Source organism: Lagenorhynchus albirostris, chromosome 1, assembly GCF_949774975.1.
Source record: "Lagenorhynchus albirostris chromosome 1, mLagAlb1.1, whole genome shotgun sequence".
Taxonomy (NCBI): domain Eukaryota; kingdom Metazoa; phylum Chordata; class Mammalia; order Artiodactyla; family Delphinidae; genus Lagenorhynchus; species Lagenorhynchus albirostris.
Genome location: NC_083095.1, coordinates 95,609,273 through 95,626,738, shown reverse-complemented (window position 1 = coordinate 95,626,738; position 17,466 = coordinate 95,609,273).

Sequence of the window (17,466 nt, the reverse complement as noted above, 5' to 3'; positions counted from 1 at the left end):
CCGGGCAAAAGGGCCATCTGAAAAAAGTGTAAAATCCAGAAAGGCAGGACAGGCCATGGAGAACTGGGAGCCTTGTTATGCTGATGGGCGGGATGTAAATTGCCAACAGCCACTCTGGAGAAGTGTATGGTGTTTCCTGAAACATCTAAAAAACAAAGCAACAGAGCCTAGGGCACTTCCACTTATGCTCCTATAGCTTAGGGAAATTAAAATCAAAAAGACACAGCCACCCCAAAGTTTGGGACGGCTCTGTTTACAAGAACCTCATTTATGGTACAAGTTCAATATCACAGAAAGCGAAAAATGAATAAAGAATTTGTGGTACTTACGTACAATGCAATATCACTCAGCAATGAAATCTATGCCATCAGGCCCGTAGCAGCATAATGAGTGGACTCAGGTACGATGATTCTAAGAGAAATAAGTCACACAGAAAAAGAAATATCATAAGGTATCACTAATACACGGAATGTAAACTTGGCTACCCAGGAACTGAATTACAAAACAGAACAGGGTCTCAAATGTAGAAAACCAACTTATGCTTGCTTAAGGGGAAAGGTGAGTTGGGGTGCTGCATAAAACCAGAGATTGAAATTAGCACAGATACCGTTCCATAAGCCAAATATGTAATAGACAAGAGCTACTCCTTCCTCAACGAAGTGGACTCAACACCCCATATTAAACGCCTAAGAATATACCTGACTAGTAAGAATCTTAAAACCTATGGATTTACATGTCTCCGAAAGGGAATCAAGCATGTGTACAGCAGCATAAACGCAGCAGTGATAGGATTGGTGAGGTTCGGTGAGCAAATGCAGACCCTTTGAAGTCATATTGCATGGTACCCATTCCATGGGTCACAACTCTGCAGGTTTAAGGAATTCCTCCTTCAGCTAAAACATGCATGTGGAACCCAGAGTATGATCCACCGTGTGATCGGGAAACGTGTTCAAATGTGTCTCAGTTTTCGTCCCCTGGTACTCGGGTGCAACATTCCAGACGCTTTACTAACACTCTCCCCACTTGGAGAGTCAGTGCCTTTAACCTCCTGTTTGGCCCAGTTTGCAATTTCTGCGGGAAATGAACAGGAATAGGGAGAACCAATGAGAGACTAGCTGGAGGTGTCTGGACGGGCAAATTTAACTCTCATTTCCCACCAGGAAGAGGAATTAACCAAAGGCTCAGCTTGCCATGCCGGAACCACACTAGGGCCTGAAGCAATCTTGCGGTGTTGCGGCCAGCTCACAAGAAAGCGAGTTGAACAAAGGAGCTCAGGGGAACTGTCATTCACAAACCTGCAGAGTTATAAATGACAGCTATCGTCCAAAAATATATTGAAGTAAGGCTGCCAAGAGCACTTGAAAGCGGGGCAGAATTGCAGGACACCGATTTCAGGAGGTAGACTGGAATTGCATGAAAAGCATAGGAAAAGAGGCAGAACGTCCACAATGATGCACTTGGCCAAAAAGGGCGTATGCGTTTTTTCCTGAATATATTCAGGAAAAAACGCATACGCCCTTTTTGGCCAACCAAGCAAGCTTGCAAAGGAAATCTGCACTACAATGAAGTCTCACTGCCCCCCGGGCAAAAGGGCCATCTGAAAAAAGTGTAAAATCCAGAAAGGCAGGACAGGCCATGGAGAACTGGGAGCCTTGTTATGCTGATGGGCGGGATGTAAATTGCCAACAGCCACTCTGGAGAAGTGTATGGTGTTTCCTGAAACATCTAAAAAACAAAGCAACAGAGCCTAGGGCACTTCCACTTATGCTCCTATAGCTTAGGGAAATTAAAATCAAAAAGACACAGCCACCCCAAAGTTTGGGACGGCTCTGTTTACAAGAACCTCGTTTATGGTACAAGTTCAATATCACAGAAAGCAAAAAATGAATAAAGAATTTGTGGTACTTACGTACAATGCAATATCACTCAGCAATGAAATCTATGTCATCAGGCCCATAGCAGCATAATGAGTGGACTCAGGTACGATGATTCTAAGAGAAATAAGTCACACAGAAAAAGAAATATCATAAGATATCACTAATACACGGAATGTAAACTTGGCTACCCAGGAACTGAATTACAAAACAGAACAGGGTCTCAAATGTAGAAAACCAACTTATGCTTGCTTAAGGGGAAAGGTGAGTTGGGGTGCTGCATAAAACCAGAGATTGAAATTAGCACAGATACCGTTCCAAAAGCCAAATATATAATAGACAAGAGCTACTCCTTCCTCAACGAAGTGGACTCAACACCCCATATTAAACGCCTAAGAATATACCTGACTAGTAAGAATCTAAAAACCTATGGATTTTCATGTCTCTAAAAGAGAATCAAGCGTGTGTACAGCAGCATAAACGCAGCAGTGATAGGATTGGTGAGGTTCGGTGAGCAAATGCAGACACTTTGAAGTCATATTGCATGGTACCCATTCCATGTCTCTCATCTCTCCAGGTTTAAGGGATTCTTCCTTCAGCTAAAACATGCATGTGGAACCCAGAGTATGATCCACCGTGTGATCGGGAAACGTGTTCAAATATGTCTCAGTTTAAGTCCCCTGGTACTCGGGTGCAACATTCCAGACGCTTTACTAACACTCTCCCACTTGGAGAGTCAGTGCCTTTAACCTCCTCTTTGGCCCAGTTTGCAATTTCTGCGGGAAATGAACAGGAATAGGGAGAACCAATGAGAGACTAGCTGGAGGTGTCTGGACGGGCAAATTTAACTCTCATTTCCCACCAGGAAGAGGAATTAACCAAAGGCTCAGCTTGCCGTGCCGGAACCACACTAGGGCCTGAAGCAATCCTGCAGTGTTGCGGCCAGCTCACAATAAAGAGAGCTGAAGAAAGGAGCTCAGGGGCACTGTCATTCACAAACCTGCAGAGTTATAAATGACAGCTATCGTCCAAAAATATATTGAAGTAAGGCTGCCAAGAGCACTTGAAAGCGGGGCAGAATTGCAGGACACCGATTTCAGGAGGTAGACTGGAATTGCATGAAAAGCATAGGAAAAGAGGCAGAACGTCCACAATGATGCACTTGGCCAAAAAGGGCGTATGCGTTTTTTCCTGAATATATTCAGGAAAAAACGCATACGCCCTTTTTGGCCAACCAAGCAAGCTTGCAAAGGAAATCTGCACTACAATGAAGTCTCACTGCCCCCCGGGCAAAAGGGCCATCTGAAAAAAGTGTAAAATCCAGAAAGGCAGGACAGGCCATGGAGAACTGGGAGCCTTGTTATGCTGATGGGCGGGATGTAAATTGCCAACAGCCACTCTGGAGAAGTGTATGGTGTTTCCTGAAACATCTAAAAAACAAAGCAACAGAGCCTAGGGCACTTCCACTTATGCTCCTATAGCTTAGGGAAATTCAAATCAAAAAGACACAGCCACCCCAAAGTTTGGGACGGCTCTGTTTACAAGAACCTCGTTTATGGTACAAGTTCAATATCACAGAAAGCGAAAAATGAATAAAGAATTTGTGGTACTTACGTACAATGCAATATCACTCAGCAATGAAATCTATGTCATCAGGCCCGTAGCAGCATAATGAGTGGACTCAGGTATGATGATTCTAAGAGAAATAAGTCACACAGAAAAAGAAATATCATAAGGTATCACTGATACACAGAATGTAAACTTGGCTACCCAGGAACTGAATTACAAAACAGAACAGGGTCTCAAATGTAGAAAACCAACTTATGCTTGCTTAAGGGGAAAGGTGAGTTGGGGTGCTGCATAAAACCAGAGATTGAAATTAGCACAGATACCGTTCCATAAGCCAAATATATAATAGACAAGAGCTACTCCTTCCTCAACGAAGTGGACTCAACACCCCATATTAAACGCGTAAGAATATACCTGACTAGTAAGAATCTTAAAACCTATGGATTTACATGTCTCCGAAAGAGAATCAAGCGTGTGTACAGCAGCATAAACGCAGCAGTGATAGGATTAGTGAGGTTCGGTGAGCAATGCAGACCCTTTGAAGTCATATTGCATGGTACCCATTCCATGGGCCTCAACTCTCCAGGTTTAAGGGATTCTTCCTTCAGCTAAAACATGCATGTGGAACCCAGAGTATGATCCACCGTGTGATCGGGAAACGTGTTCAAATGTGTCTCAGTTTTTGTCCCCTGGTACTCGGGTGCAACATTCCAGACGCTTTACTAACACTCTCCCCACTTGGAGAGTCAGTGCCTTTAACCTCCTGTTTGGCCCAGTTTGCAATTTCTGCGGGAAATGAACAGGAATAGGGAGAACCAATGAGAGACTAACTGGAGGTGTCTGGACGGGCAAATTTAACTCTCATTTCCCACCAGGAAGAGGAATTAACCAAAGGCTCAGCTTGCCGTGCCGGAACCACACTAGGGCCTGAAGCAATCTTGCTGTGTTGCGGCCTGCTCACAAGAAAACGAGTTGAACAAAGGAGCTCAGGGGCACTGTCATTCACAAACCTGCAGAGTTATAAATGACAGCTATCGTCCAAAAATATATTGAAGTAAGGCTGCCAAGAGCACTTGAAAGCGGGGCAGAATTGCAGGAAACCGATTTCAGGAGGTAGACTGGAATTGCATGAAAAGCATAGGAAAAGAGGCAGAACGTCCACAATGATGCACTTGGCCAAAAAGGGCATATGCGTTTTTTCCTGAATATATTCAGGAAAAAACGCATACGCCCTTTTTGGCCAACCAAGCAAGCTTGCAAAGGAAATCTGCACTACAATGAAGTCTCACTGCCCCCGGGGCAAAAGGGCCATCTGAAAAAAGTGTAAAATCCAGAAAGGCAGGACAGGCCATGGAGAACTGGGAGCCTTGTTATGCTGATGGGCGGGATGTAAATTGCCAACAGCCACTCTGGAGAAGTGTATGGTGTTTCCTGAAACATCTAAAAAACAAAGCAACAGAGCCTAGGGCACTTCCACTTATGCTCCTATAGCTTAGGGAAATTCAAATCAAAAAGACACAGCCACCCCAAAGTTTGGGACGGCTCTGTTTACAAGAACCTCATTTATGGTACAAGTTCAATATCACAGAAAGCGAAAAATGAATAAAGAATTTGTGGTACTTACGTACAATGCAATATCAGTCAGCAATGAAATCTATGTCATCAGGTCCGTAGCAGCATAATGAGTGGACTCAGGTACGATGATTCTAAGAGAAATAAGTCACACAGAAAAAGAAATATCATAAGGTATCACTAATACACGGAATGTAAACTTGGCTACCCAGGAACTGAATTACAAAACAGAACAGGGTCTCAAATGTAGAAAACCAACTTATGCTTGCTTAAGGGGAAAGGTGAGTTGGGTTGCTGCATGAAACCAGAGATTGAAATTAGCACAGATACCGTTCCATAAGCCAAATATGTAATAGACAAGAGCTACTCCTTGCTCAACGAAGTGGACGCAGCACCCCATATTAAACGCCTAAGAATATACCTGACTAGTAAGAATCTTAAAACCTATGGATTTACATGTCTCTGAAAGAGAATCAAGCGTGTGTACAGCAGCATAACTGCAGCAGTGATAGGATTGGTGAGGTTCGGTGAGCAAATGCAGACCCTTTGAAGTCATATTGCATGGTACCCATTCCATGGGCCTCAACTCTCCAGGTTTAAGGGATTCTTCCTTCAGCTAAAACATGCATGTGGAACCCAGAGTATGATCCACCGTGTGATCGGGAAACGTGTTCAAATGTGTCTCAGTTTTTGTCCCCTGGTACTCGGGTGCAACATTCCAGACGCTTTACTAACACTCTCCCCACTTGGAGAGTCAGTGCCTTTAACCTCCTGTTTGGCCCAGTTTGCAATTTCTGCAGGAAGTGAACAGGAATAGGGAGAACCAATGAGAGACTAACTGGAGGTGTCTGGACGGGCAAATTTAACTCTCATTTCCCACCAGGAAGAGGAATTAACCAAAGGCTCAGCTTGCCGTGCCGGAACCACACTAGGGCCTGAAGCAATCTTGCTGTGTTGCGGCCTGCTCACAAGAAAGCGAGTTGAACAAAGGAGCTCAGGGGCACTGTCATTCACAAACCTGCAGAGTTATAAATGACAGCTATCGTCCAAAAATATATTGAAGTAAGGCTGCCAAGAGCACTTGAAAGCGGGGCAGAATTGCAGGAAACCGATTTCAGGAGGTAGACTGGAATTGCATGAAAAGCATAGGAAAAGAGGCAGAACGTCCACAATGATGCACTTGGCCAAAAAGGGCGTATGCGTTTTTTCCTGAATATATTCAGGAAAAAACGCATACGCCCTTTTTGGCCAACCAAGCAAGCTTGCAAAGGAAATCTGCACTACAATGAAGTCTCACTGCCCCCCGGGCAAAAGGGCCATCTGAAAAAAGTGTAAAATCCAGAAAGGCAGGACAGGCCATGGAGAACTGGGAGCCTTGTTATGCTGATGGGCGGGATGTAAATTGCCAACAGCCACTCTGGAGAAGTGTATGGTGTTTCCTGAAACATCTAAAAAACAAAGCAACAGAGCCTAGGGCACTTCCACTTATGCTCCTATAGCTTAGGGAAATTCAAATCAAAAAGACACAGCCACCCCAAAGTTTGGGACGGCTCTGTTTACAAGAACCTCGTTTATGGTACAAGTTCAATATCACAGAAAGCGAAAGATGAATAAAGAATTTGTGGTACTTACGTACAATGCAATATCACTCAGCAATGAAATCTATGTCATCAGGCCCGTAGCAGCATAATGAGTGGACTCAGGTACGATGATTCTAAGAGAAATAAGTCACACAGAAAAAGAAATATCATAAGGTATCACTAATACACCGAATGTAAACTTGGCTACCCAGGAACTGAATTACAAAACAGAACAGGGTCTCAAATGTAGAAAACCAACTTATGCTTGCGTAAGGGGAAAGGTGAGTTGTGGTGCTGCATAAAACCAGAGATTGAAATTAGCACAAATACCGTTCCATAAGCCAAATATATAATAGACAAGAGCTACTCCTTCCTCAACGAAGTGGACTCAACACCCCATATTAAACGCGTAAGAATATACCTGACTAGTAAGAATCTTAAAACCTATGGATTTACATGTCTCCGAAAGAGAATCAAGCGTGTGTACAGCAGCATAAACGCAGCAGTGATAGGATTAGTGAGGTTCGGTGAGCAAATGCAGACCCTTTGAAGTCATATTGCATGGTACCCATTCCATGGGCCTCAACTCTCCAGGTTTAAGGGATTCTTCCTTCAGCTAAAACATGCATGTGGAACCCAGAGTATGATCCACCGTGTGATCGGGAAACGTGTTCAAATGTGTCTCAGTTTAAGTCCCCTGGTACTCGGGTGCAACATTCCAGACGCTTTACTAACACTCTCCCCACTTGGAGAGTCAGTGCCTTTAACCTCCTGTTTGGCCCAGTTTGCAATTTCTGCGGGAAATGAACAGGAATAGGGAGAACCAATGAGAGACTAGCTGGAGGTGTCTGGACGGGCAAATTTAACTCTCATTTCCCACCAGGAAGAGGAATTAACCAAAGGCTCAGCTTGCCGTGCCAGAACCACACTAGGGCCTGAAGCAATCTTGCTGTGTTGCGGCCTGCTCACAAGAAAGCGAGTTGAACAAAGGAGCTCAGGGGCACTGTCATTCACAAACCTGCAGAGTTATAAATGACAGCTATCGTCCAAAAATATATTGAAGTAAGGCTGCCAAGAGGACTTGAAAGCGGGGCAGAATTGCAGGACACCGATTTCAGGAGGTAGACTGGAATTGCATGAAAAGCATAGGAAAAGAGGCAGAACGTCCACAATGATGCACTTGGCCAAAAAGGGCGTATGCGTTTTTTCCTGAATATATTCAGGAAAAAACGCATACGCACTTTTTGGCCAACCAAGCAAGCTTGCAAAGGAAATCTGCACTACAATGAAGTCTCACTGCCCCCCGGGCAAAAGGGCCATCTGAAAAAAGTGTAAAATCCAGAAAGGCAGGACAGGCCATGGAGAACTGGGAGCCTTGTTATGCTGATGGGCGGGATGTAAATTGCCAACAGCCACTCTGGAGAAGTGTATGGTGTTTCCTGAAACATCTAAAAAACAAAGCAACTGAGCCTAGGGCACTTCCACTTATGCTCCTATAGCTTAGGGAAATTCAAATCAAAAAGACACAGCCACCCCAAAGTTTGGGACGGCTCTGTTTACAAGAACCTCGTTTATGGTACAAGTTCAATATCACAGAAAGCGAAAAATGAATAAAGAATTTGTGGTACATACGTACAATGCAATATCAGTCAGCAATGAAATCTATGTCATCAGGTCCGTAGCAGCATAATGAGTGGACTCAGGTACGATGATTCTAAGAGAAATTGTCACACAGAAAAAGAAATATCATAAGGTATCACTAATACACGGAATGTAAACTTGGCTACCCAGGAACTGAATTACAAAACAGAACAGGGTCTCAAATGTAGAAAACCAACTTATGCTTGCCTAAGGGGAAAGGTGAGTTGGGTTGCTGCATGAAACCAGAGATTGAAATTAGCACAGATACCGTTCCATAAGCCAAATATGTAATAGACAAGAGCTACTCCTTGCTCAACGAAGTGGACGCAGCACCCCATATTAAACGTCTAAGAATATACCTGACTAGTAAGAATCTTAAAACCTATGGATTTACATGTCTCTGAAAGAGAATCAAGCGTGTGTACAGCAGCATAAATGCAGCAGTGATAGGATTGGTGAGGTTCGGTGAGCAAATGCAGACCCTTTGAAGTCATATAGCATGGTACCCATTCCATGGGTCTCAACTCTCCAGGTTTAAGGGATTCTTCCTTCAGCTAAAACATGCATATGGAACCCAGAGTATGATCCACCGTGTGATCGGGAAACGTGTTCAAATGTGTCTCAGTTTTTGTCCCCTGGTACTCGGGTGCAACATTCCAGACGCTTTACTAACACTCTCCCCACTTGGAGAGTCAGTGCCTTTAACCTCCTGTTTGGCCCAGTTTGCAATTTCTGCGGGAAATGAACAGGAATAGGGAGAACCAATGAGAGACTAACTGGAGGTGTCTGGACGGGCAAATTTAACTCTCATTTCCCACCAGGAAGAGGAATTAACCAAAGGCTCAGCTTGCCGTGCCAGAACCACACTAGGGCCTGAAGCAATCTTGCTGTGTTGCGGCCTGCTCACAAGAAAGCGAGTTGAACAAAGGAGCTCAGGGGCACTGTCATTCACAAACCTGCAGAGTTATAAATGACAGCTATCGTCCAAAAATATATTGAAGTAAGGCTGCCAAGAGGACTTGAAAGCGGGGCAGAATTGCAGGACACCGATTTCAGGAGGTAGACTGGAATTGCATGAAAAGCATAGGAAAAGAGGCAGAACGTCCACAATGATGCACTTGGCCAAAAAGTGCGTATGCGTTTTTTCCTGAATATATTCAGGAAAAAACGCATACGCACTTTTTGGCCAACCAAGCAAGCTTGCAAAGGAAATCTGCACTACAATGAAGTCTCACTGCCCCCCGGGCAAAAGGGCCATCTGAAAAAAGTGTAAAATCCAGAAAGGCAGGACAGGCCATGGAGAACTGGGAGCCTTGTTATGCTGATGGGCGGGATGTAAATTGCCAACAGCCACTCTGGAGAAGTGTATGGTGTTTCCTGAAACATCTAAAAAACAAAGCAACAGAGCCTAGGGCACTTCCACTTATGCTCCTATAGCTTAGGGAAATTCAAATCAAAAAGACACAGCCACCCCAAAGTTTGGGACGGCTCTGTTTACAAGAACCTCGTTTATGGTACAAGTTCAATATCACAGAAAGCGAAAAATGAATAAAGAATTTGTGGTACTTACGTACAATGCAATATCACTCAGCAATGAAATCTATGTCATCAGGCCCATAGCAGCATAATGAGTGGACTCAGGTACGATGATTCTAAGAGAAATAAGTCACACAGAAAAAGAAATATCATAAGGTATCACTAATACACGGAATGTAAACTTGGCTACCCAGGAACTGAATTACAAAACAGAACAGGGTCTCAAATGTAGAAAACCAACTTATGCTTGCTTAAGGGGAAAGGTGAGTTGGGGTGCTGCATAAAACCAGAGATTGAAATTAGCACAGATACCGTTCCATAAGACAAATATGTAATAGACAAGAGCTACTCCTTCCTCAACGAAGTGGACTCAACACCCCATATTAAACGCCTAAGAATATAGCTGACTAGTAAGAATCTTAAAACCTATGGATTTACATGTCTCCGAAAGGGAATCAAGCATGTGTACAGCAGCATAAACGCAGCAGTGATCGGATTGTTGAGGTTCGGTGAGCAAATGCAGACCCTTTGAAGTCATATTGCATGGTACCCATTCCATGGGTCTCAACTCTCCAGGTTTAAGGGATTCTTCCTTCAGCTAAAACATGCATGTGGAACCCAGAGTATGATCCACCGTGTGATCGGGAAACGTGTTCAAATATGTCTCAGTTTAAGTCCCCTGGTACTCGGGTGCAACATTCCAGATGCTTTACTAACACTCTCCCCACTTGGAGAGTCAGTGCCTTTAACGTCGTGTTTGGCCCAGTTTGCAATTTCTGCGGGAAATGAACAGGAATAGGGAGAACCAATGAGAGACTAGCTGGAGGTGTCTGGACGTGCAAATTTAACTCTCATTTCCCACCAGGAAGAGGAATTAACCAAAGGCTCAGCTTGCCGTGCTGGAACCACACTAGGGCCTGAAGCAATCTTGCGGTGTTGCGGCCAGCTCACAAGAAAGCGAGTTGAACAAAGGAGCTCAGGGGAACTGTCATTCACAAACCTGCAGAGTTATAAATGACAGCTATCGTCCAAAAATATATTGAAGTAAGGCTGCCAAGAGGACTTGAAAGCGGGGCAGAATTGCAGGAAACCGATTTCAGGAGGTAGACTGGAATTGCATGAAAAGCATAGGAAAAGAGGCAGAACGTCCACAATGATGCACTTGGCCAAAAAGGGCGTATGCGTTTTTTTCCTGAATATATTCAGGAAAAAACGCATACGCCCTTTTTGGCCAACCAAGCAAGCTTGCAAAGGAAATCTGCACTACAATGAAGTCTCACTGCCCCCCGGGCAAAAGGGCCATCTGAAAAAAGTGTAAAATCCAGAAAGGCAGGACAGGCCATGGAGAACTGGGAGCCTTGTTATGCTGATGGGCGGGATGTAAATTGCCAACAGCCACTCTGGAGAAGTGTATGGTGTTTCCTGAAACATCTAAAAAACAAAGCAACAGAGCCTAGGGCACTTCCACTTATGCTCCTATAGCTTAGGGAAATTAAAATCAAAAAGACACAGCCACCCCAAAGTTTGGGACGGCTCTGTTTACAAGAACCTCGTTTATGGTACAAGTTCAATATCACAGAAAGCGAAAAATGAATAAAGAATTTGTGGTACTTACGTACAATGCAATATCACTCAGCAATGAAATCTATGTCATCAGGCCCATAGCAGCATAATGAGTGGACTCAGGTACGATGATTCTAAGAGAAATAAGTCACACAGAAAAAGAAATATCATAAGGTATCACTAATACACGGAATGTAAACTTGGCTACCCAGGAACAGAATTACAAAACAGAACAGGGTCTCAAATGTAGAAAACCAACTTATGCTTGCTTAAGGGGAAAGGTGAGTTGGGGTGCTGCATGAAACCAGAGATTGAAATTAGCACAGATACCGTTCCATAAGCCAAATATGTAATAGACAAGAGCTACTCCTTGCTCAACGAAGTGGACGCAGCACCCCATATTAAACGTCTAAGAATATACCTGACTAGTAAGAATCTTAAAACCTATGGATTTACATGTCTCTGAAAGAGAATCAAGCGTGTGTACAGCAGCATAAATGCAGCAGTGATAGGATTGGTGAGGTTCGGTGAGCAAATGCAGACCCTTTGAAGTCATATAGCATGGTACCCATTCCATGGGTCTCAACTCTCCAGGTTTAAGGGATTCTTCCTTCAGCTAAAACATGCATATGGAACCCAGAGTATGATCCACCGTGTGATCGGGAAACGTGTTCAAATGTGTCTCAGTTTTTGTCCCCTGGTACTCGGGTGCAACATTCCAGACGCTTTACTAACACTCTCCCCACTTGGAGAGTCAGTGCCTTTAACCTCCTGTTTGGCCCAGTTTGCAATTTCTGCGGGAAATGAACAGGAATAGGGAGAACCAATGAGAGACTAACTGGAGGTGTCTGGACGGGCAAATTTAACTCTCATTTCCCACCAGGAAGAGGAATTAACCAAAGGCTCAGCTTGCCGTGCCAGAACCACACTAGGGCCTGAAGCAATCTTGCTGTGTTGCGGCCTGCTCACAAGAAAGCGAGTTGAACAAAGGAGCTCAGGGGCACTGTCATTCACAAACCTGCAGAGTTATAAATGACAGCTATCGTCCAAAAATATATTGAAGTAAGGCTGCCAAGAGGACTTGAAAGCGGGGCAGAATTGCAGGACACCGATTTCAGGAGGTAGACTGGAATTGCATGAAAAGCATAGGAAAAGAGGCAGAACGTCCACAATGATGCACTTGGCCAAAAAGTGCGTATGCGTTTTTTCCTGAATATATTCAGGAAAAAACGCATACGCACTTTTTGGCCAACCAAGCAAGCTTGCAAAGGAAATCTGCACTACAATGAAGTCTCACTGCCCCCCGGGCAAAAGGGCCATCTGAAAAAAGTGTAAAATCCAGAAAGGCAGGACAGGCCATGGAGAACTGGGAGCCTTGTTATGCTGATGGGCGGGATGTAAATTGCCAACAGCCACTCTGGAGAAGTGTATGGTGTTTCCTGAAACATCTAAAAAACAAAGCAACAGAGCCTAGGGCACTTCCACTTATGCTCCTATAGCTTAGGGAAATTCAAATCAAAAAGACACAGCCACCCCAAAGTTTGGGACGGCTCTGTTTACAAGAACCTCGTTTATGGTACAAGTTCAATATCACAGAAAGCGAAAAATGAATAAAGAATTTGTGGTACTTACGTACAATGCAATATCAGTCAGCAATGAAATCTATGTCATCAGGTCCGTAGCAGCATAATGAGTGGACTCAGGTACGATGATTCTAAGAGAAATTGTCACACAGAAAAAGAAATATCATAAGGTATCACTAATACACGGAATGTAAACTTAGCTACCCAGGAACTGAATTACAAAACAGAACAGGGTCTCAAATGTAGAAAACCAACTTATGCTTGCCTAAGGGGAAAGGTGAGTTGGGTTGCTGCATGAAACCAGAGATTGAAATTAGCACAGATACCGTTCCATAAGCCAAATATGTAATAGACAAGAGCTACTCCTTGCTCAACGAAGTGGACGCAGCACCCCATATTAAACGTCTAAGAATATACCTGACTAGTAAGAATCTTAAAACCTATGGATTTACATGTCTCTGAAAGAGAATCAAGCGTGTGTACAGCAGCATAAATGCAGCAGTGATAGGATTGGTGAGGTTCGGTGAGCAAATGCAGACCCTTTGAAGTCATATAGCATGGTACCCATTCCATGGGTCTCAACTCTCCAGGTTTAAGGGATTCTTCCTTCAGCTAAAACATGCATATGGAACCCAGAGTATGATCCACCGTGTGATCGGGAAACGTGTTCAAATGTGTCTCAGTTTTCGTCCCCTGGTACTCGGGTGCAACATTCCAGACGCTTTACTAACACTCTCCCCACTTGGAGAGTCAGTGCCTTTAACGTCGTGTTTGGCCCAGTTTGCAATTTCTGCGGGAAATGAACAGGAATAGGGAGAACCAATGAGAGACTAGCTGGAGGTGTCTGGACGGGCAAATTTAACTCTCATTTCCCACCAGGAAGAGGAGTTAACCAAAGGCTCAGCTTGCCGTGCCGGAACCACACTAGGGCCTGAAGCAATCTTGCGGTATTGCGGCCAGCTCACAAGAAAGCGAGTTGAACAAAGGAGCTCAGGGGCACTGTCATTCACAAACCTGCAGAGTTATAAATGACAGCTCTCGTCCAAAAATATATTGAAGTAAGGCTGCCAAGAGGACTTGAAAGCGGGGCAGAATTGCAGGAAACCGATTTCAGGAGGTAGACTGGAATTGCATGAAAAGCATAGGAAAAGAGGCAGAACGTCCACAATGATGCACTTGGCCAAAAAGGGCGTATGCGTTTTTTCCTGAATATATTCAGGAAAAAACGCATACGCCCTTTTTGGCCAACCAAGCAAGCTTGCAAAGGAAATCTGCACTACAATGAAGTCTCACTGCCCCACAGGCAAAAGGGCCATCTGAAAAAAGTGTAAAATCCAGAAAGGCAGGACAGGCCATGGAGAACTGGGAGCCTTGTTATGCTGATGGGCGGGATGTAAATTGCCAACAGCCACTCTGGAGAAGTGTATGGTGTTTCCTGAAACATCTAAAAAACAAAGCAACAGAGCCTAGGGCACTTCCACTTATGCTCCTATAGCTTAGGGAAATTCAAATCAAAAAGACACAGCCACCCCAAAGTTTGGGACGGCTCTGTTTACAAGAACCTCGTTTATGGTACAAGTTCATTATCACAGAAAGCGAAAAATGAATAAAGAATTTGTGGTACTTACGTACAATGCAATACCACTCAGCAATGAAATCTATGTCATCAGGCCCGTAGCAGCATAATGAGTGGATTCAGATACGATGATTCTAAGTGAAATATGTCACACAGAAAAAGAAATATCATAAGGTATCACTAATACACGGAATGTAAACTTGGCTACCCAGGAACTGAATTACAAAACAGAACAGGGTCTCAAATGTAGAAAACCAACTTATGCTTGCTTAAGGGGAAAGGTGAGTTGGGGTGCTGCATGAAACCAGAGATTGAAATTAGCACAGATACCATTCCATAAGCCAAATATGTAATAGACAAGAGCTACTCCTTGCTCAACGAAGTGGACTCAACACCCCATATTAAACGGCAAAGAATATAGCTGACTAGTAAGAATCTTAAAACCTATGGATTTACATGTCTCCAAAAGAGAATCAAGCATGTGTACAGCAGCATAAACGCAGCAGTGATAGGATTGTTGAGGTTCGGTGAGCAAATGCAGACCCTTTGAAGTCATATTGCATGGTACCCATTCCATGGGTCTCAACTCTCTAGGTTTAAGGGATTCTTCCTTCAGCTAAAACATGCATGTGGAACCCAGAGTATGATCCACCGTGTGATCGGGAAACGTGTTTAAATGTGTCTCAGTTTTCGTCCCCTGGTACTCGGGTGCAACATTCCAGACGCTTTACTAACACTCTCCCCACTTGGAGAGTCAGTGCCTTTAACCTCCTGTTTGGCCCAGTTTGCAATTTCTGCGGGAAATGAACAGGAATAGGGAGAACCAATGAGAGACTAGCTGGAGGTGTCTGGACGGGCAAATTTAACTCTCATTTCCCACCAGGAAGAGGAATTAACCAAAGGCTCAGCTTGCCATGCCAAAACCACACTAGGGCCTGAAGCAATCCTGCGGTGTTGCGGCCAGCTCACAATAAAGAGAGTTGAAGAAATGAGCTCAGGGGCACTGTCATTCACAAACATGAAGAGTTATAAATGACAGCTATCGTCCAAAAATATATTGAAGTAAGGCTGCCAAGAGGACTTGAAAGCGGGGCAGAATTGCAGGAAACCGATTTCAGGAGGTAGACTGGAATTGCATGAAAAGCATAGGAAAAGAGGCAGAACGTCCACAATGATGCACTTGGCCAAAAAGGGCGTATGCGTTTTTTCCTGAATATATTCAGGAAAAAACGCATACGCCCTTTTTGGCCAACCAAGCAAGCTTGCAAAGGAAATCTGCACTACAATGAAGTCTCACTGCCCCACGGGCAAAAGGGCCATCTGAAAAAAGTGTAAAATCCAGAAAGGCAGGACAGGCCATGGAGAACTGGGAGCCTTGTTATGCTGATGGGCGGGATGTAAATTGCCAACAGCCACTCTGGAGAAGTGTATGGTGTTTCCTGAAACATCTAAAAAACAAAGCAACAGAGCCTAGGGCACTTCCACTTATGCTCCTATAGCTTAGGGAAATTAAAATAAAAAAGACACAGCCACCCCAAAGTTTGGGACGGCTCTGTTTACAAGAACCTCGTTTATGGTACAAGTTCAATATCACAGAAAGCGAAAAATGAATAAAGAATTTGTGGTACTTATGTACAATGCAATATCAGTCAGCAATGAAATCTATGTCATCAGGTCCGTAGCAGCATAATGAGTGGACTCAGGTACGATGATTCTAAGAGAAATAAGTCACACAGAAAAAGAAATATCATAAGGTATCACTAATACACGGAATGTAAACTTGGCTACCCAGGAACTGAATTACAAAACAGAACAGGGTCTCAAATGTAGAAAACCAACTTATGCTTGCTTAAGGGGAAAAGTGAGTTGGGTTGCTGCATGAAACCAGAGATTGAAATTAGCACAGATACCGTTCCATAAGCCAAATATGTAATAGACAAGAGCTACTCCTTGCTCAACGAAGTGGACGCAGCACCCCATATTAAACGCCTAAGAATATACCTGACTAGTAAGAATCTTAAAACCTATGGATTTACATGTCTCTGAAAGAGAATCAAGCGTGTGTACAGCAGCATAAATGCAGCAGTGATAGGATTGGTGAGGTTCGCTGAGCAAATGCAGACCCTTTGAACTCATATAGCATGGTACCCATTCCATGGGTCTCAACTCTCCAGGTTTAAGGGATTCTTCCTTCAGCTAAAACATCCATATGGAACCCAGAGTATGATCCACCGTGTGATCGGGAAACGTGTTCAAATGTGTCTCAGTTTTCGTCCCCTGGTACTCGGGTGCAACATTCCAGACGCTTTACTAACACTCTCCCCACTTGGAGAGTCAGTGCCTTTAACCTCCTGTTTGGCCCAGTTTGCAATTTCTGCGGGAAATGAACAGGAATAGGGAGAACCAATGAGAGACTAGCTGGAGGTGTCTGGACGGGCAAATTTAACTCTCATTTCCCACCAGGAAGAGGAATTAACCAAAGGCTCAGCTTGCCATGCCAAAACCACACTAGGGCCTGAAGCAATCCTGCGGTGTTGCGGCCAGCTCACAATAAAGAGAGTTGAAGAAAGGAGCTCAGGGGCACTGTCATTCACAAACATGCAGAGTTATAAATGACAGCTATCGTCCAAAAATATATTGAAGTAAGGCTGCCAAGAGCACTTGAAAGCGGGGCAGAATTGCAGGACACCGATTTCAGGAGGTAGACTGGAATTGCATGAAAAGCATAGGAAAAGAGGCAGAACGTCCACAATGATGCACTTGGCCAAAAAGGGCGTATGCGTTTTTTTCCTGAATATATTCACGAAAAAACGCATACGCCCTTTTTGGCCAACCAAGCAAGCTTGCAAAGGAAATCTGCACTACAATGAAGTCTCACTGCCCCCCGGGCAAAAGGGCCATCTGAAAAAAGTGTAAAATCCAGAAAGGCAGGACAGGCCATGGAGAACTGGGAGCCTTGTTATGCTGATGGG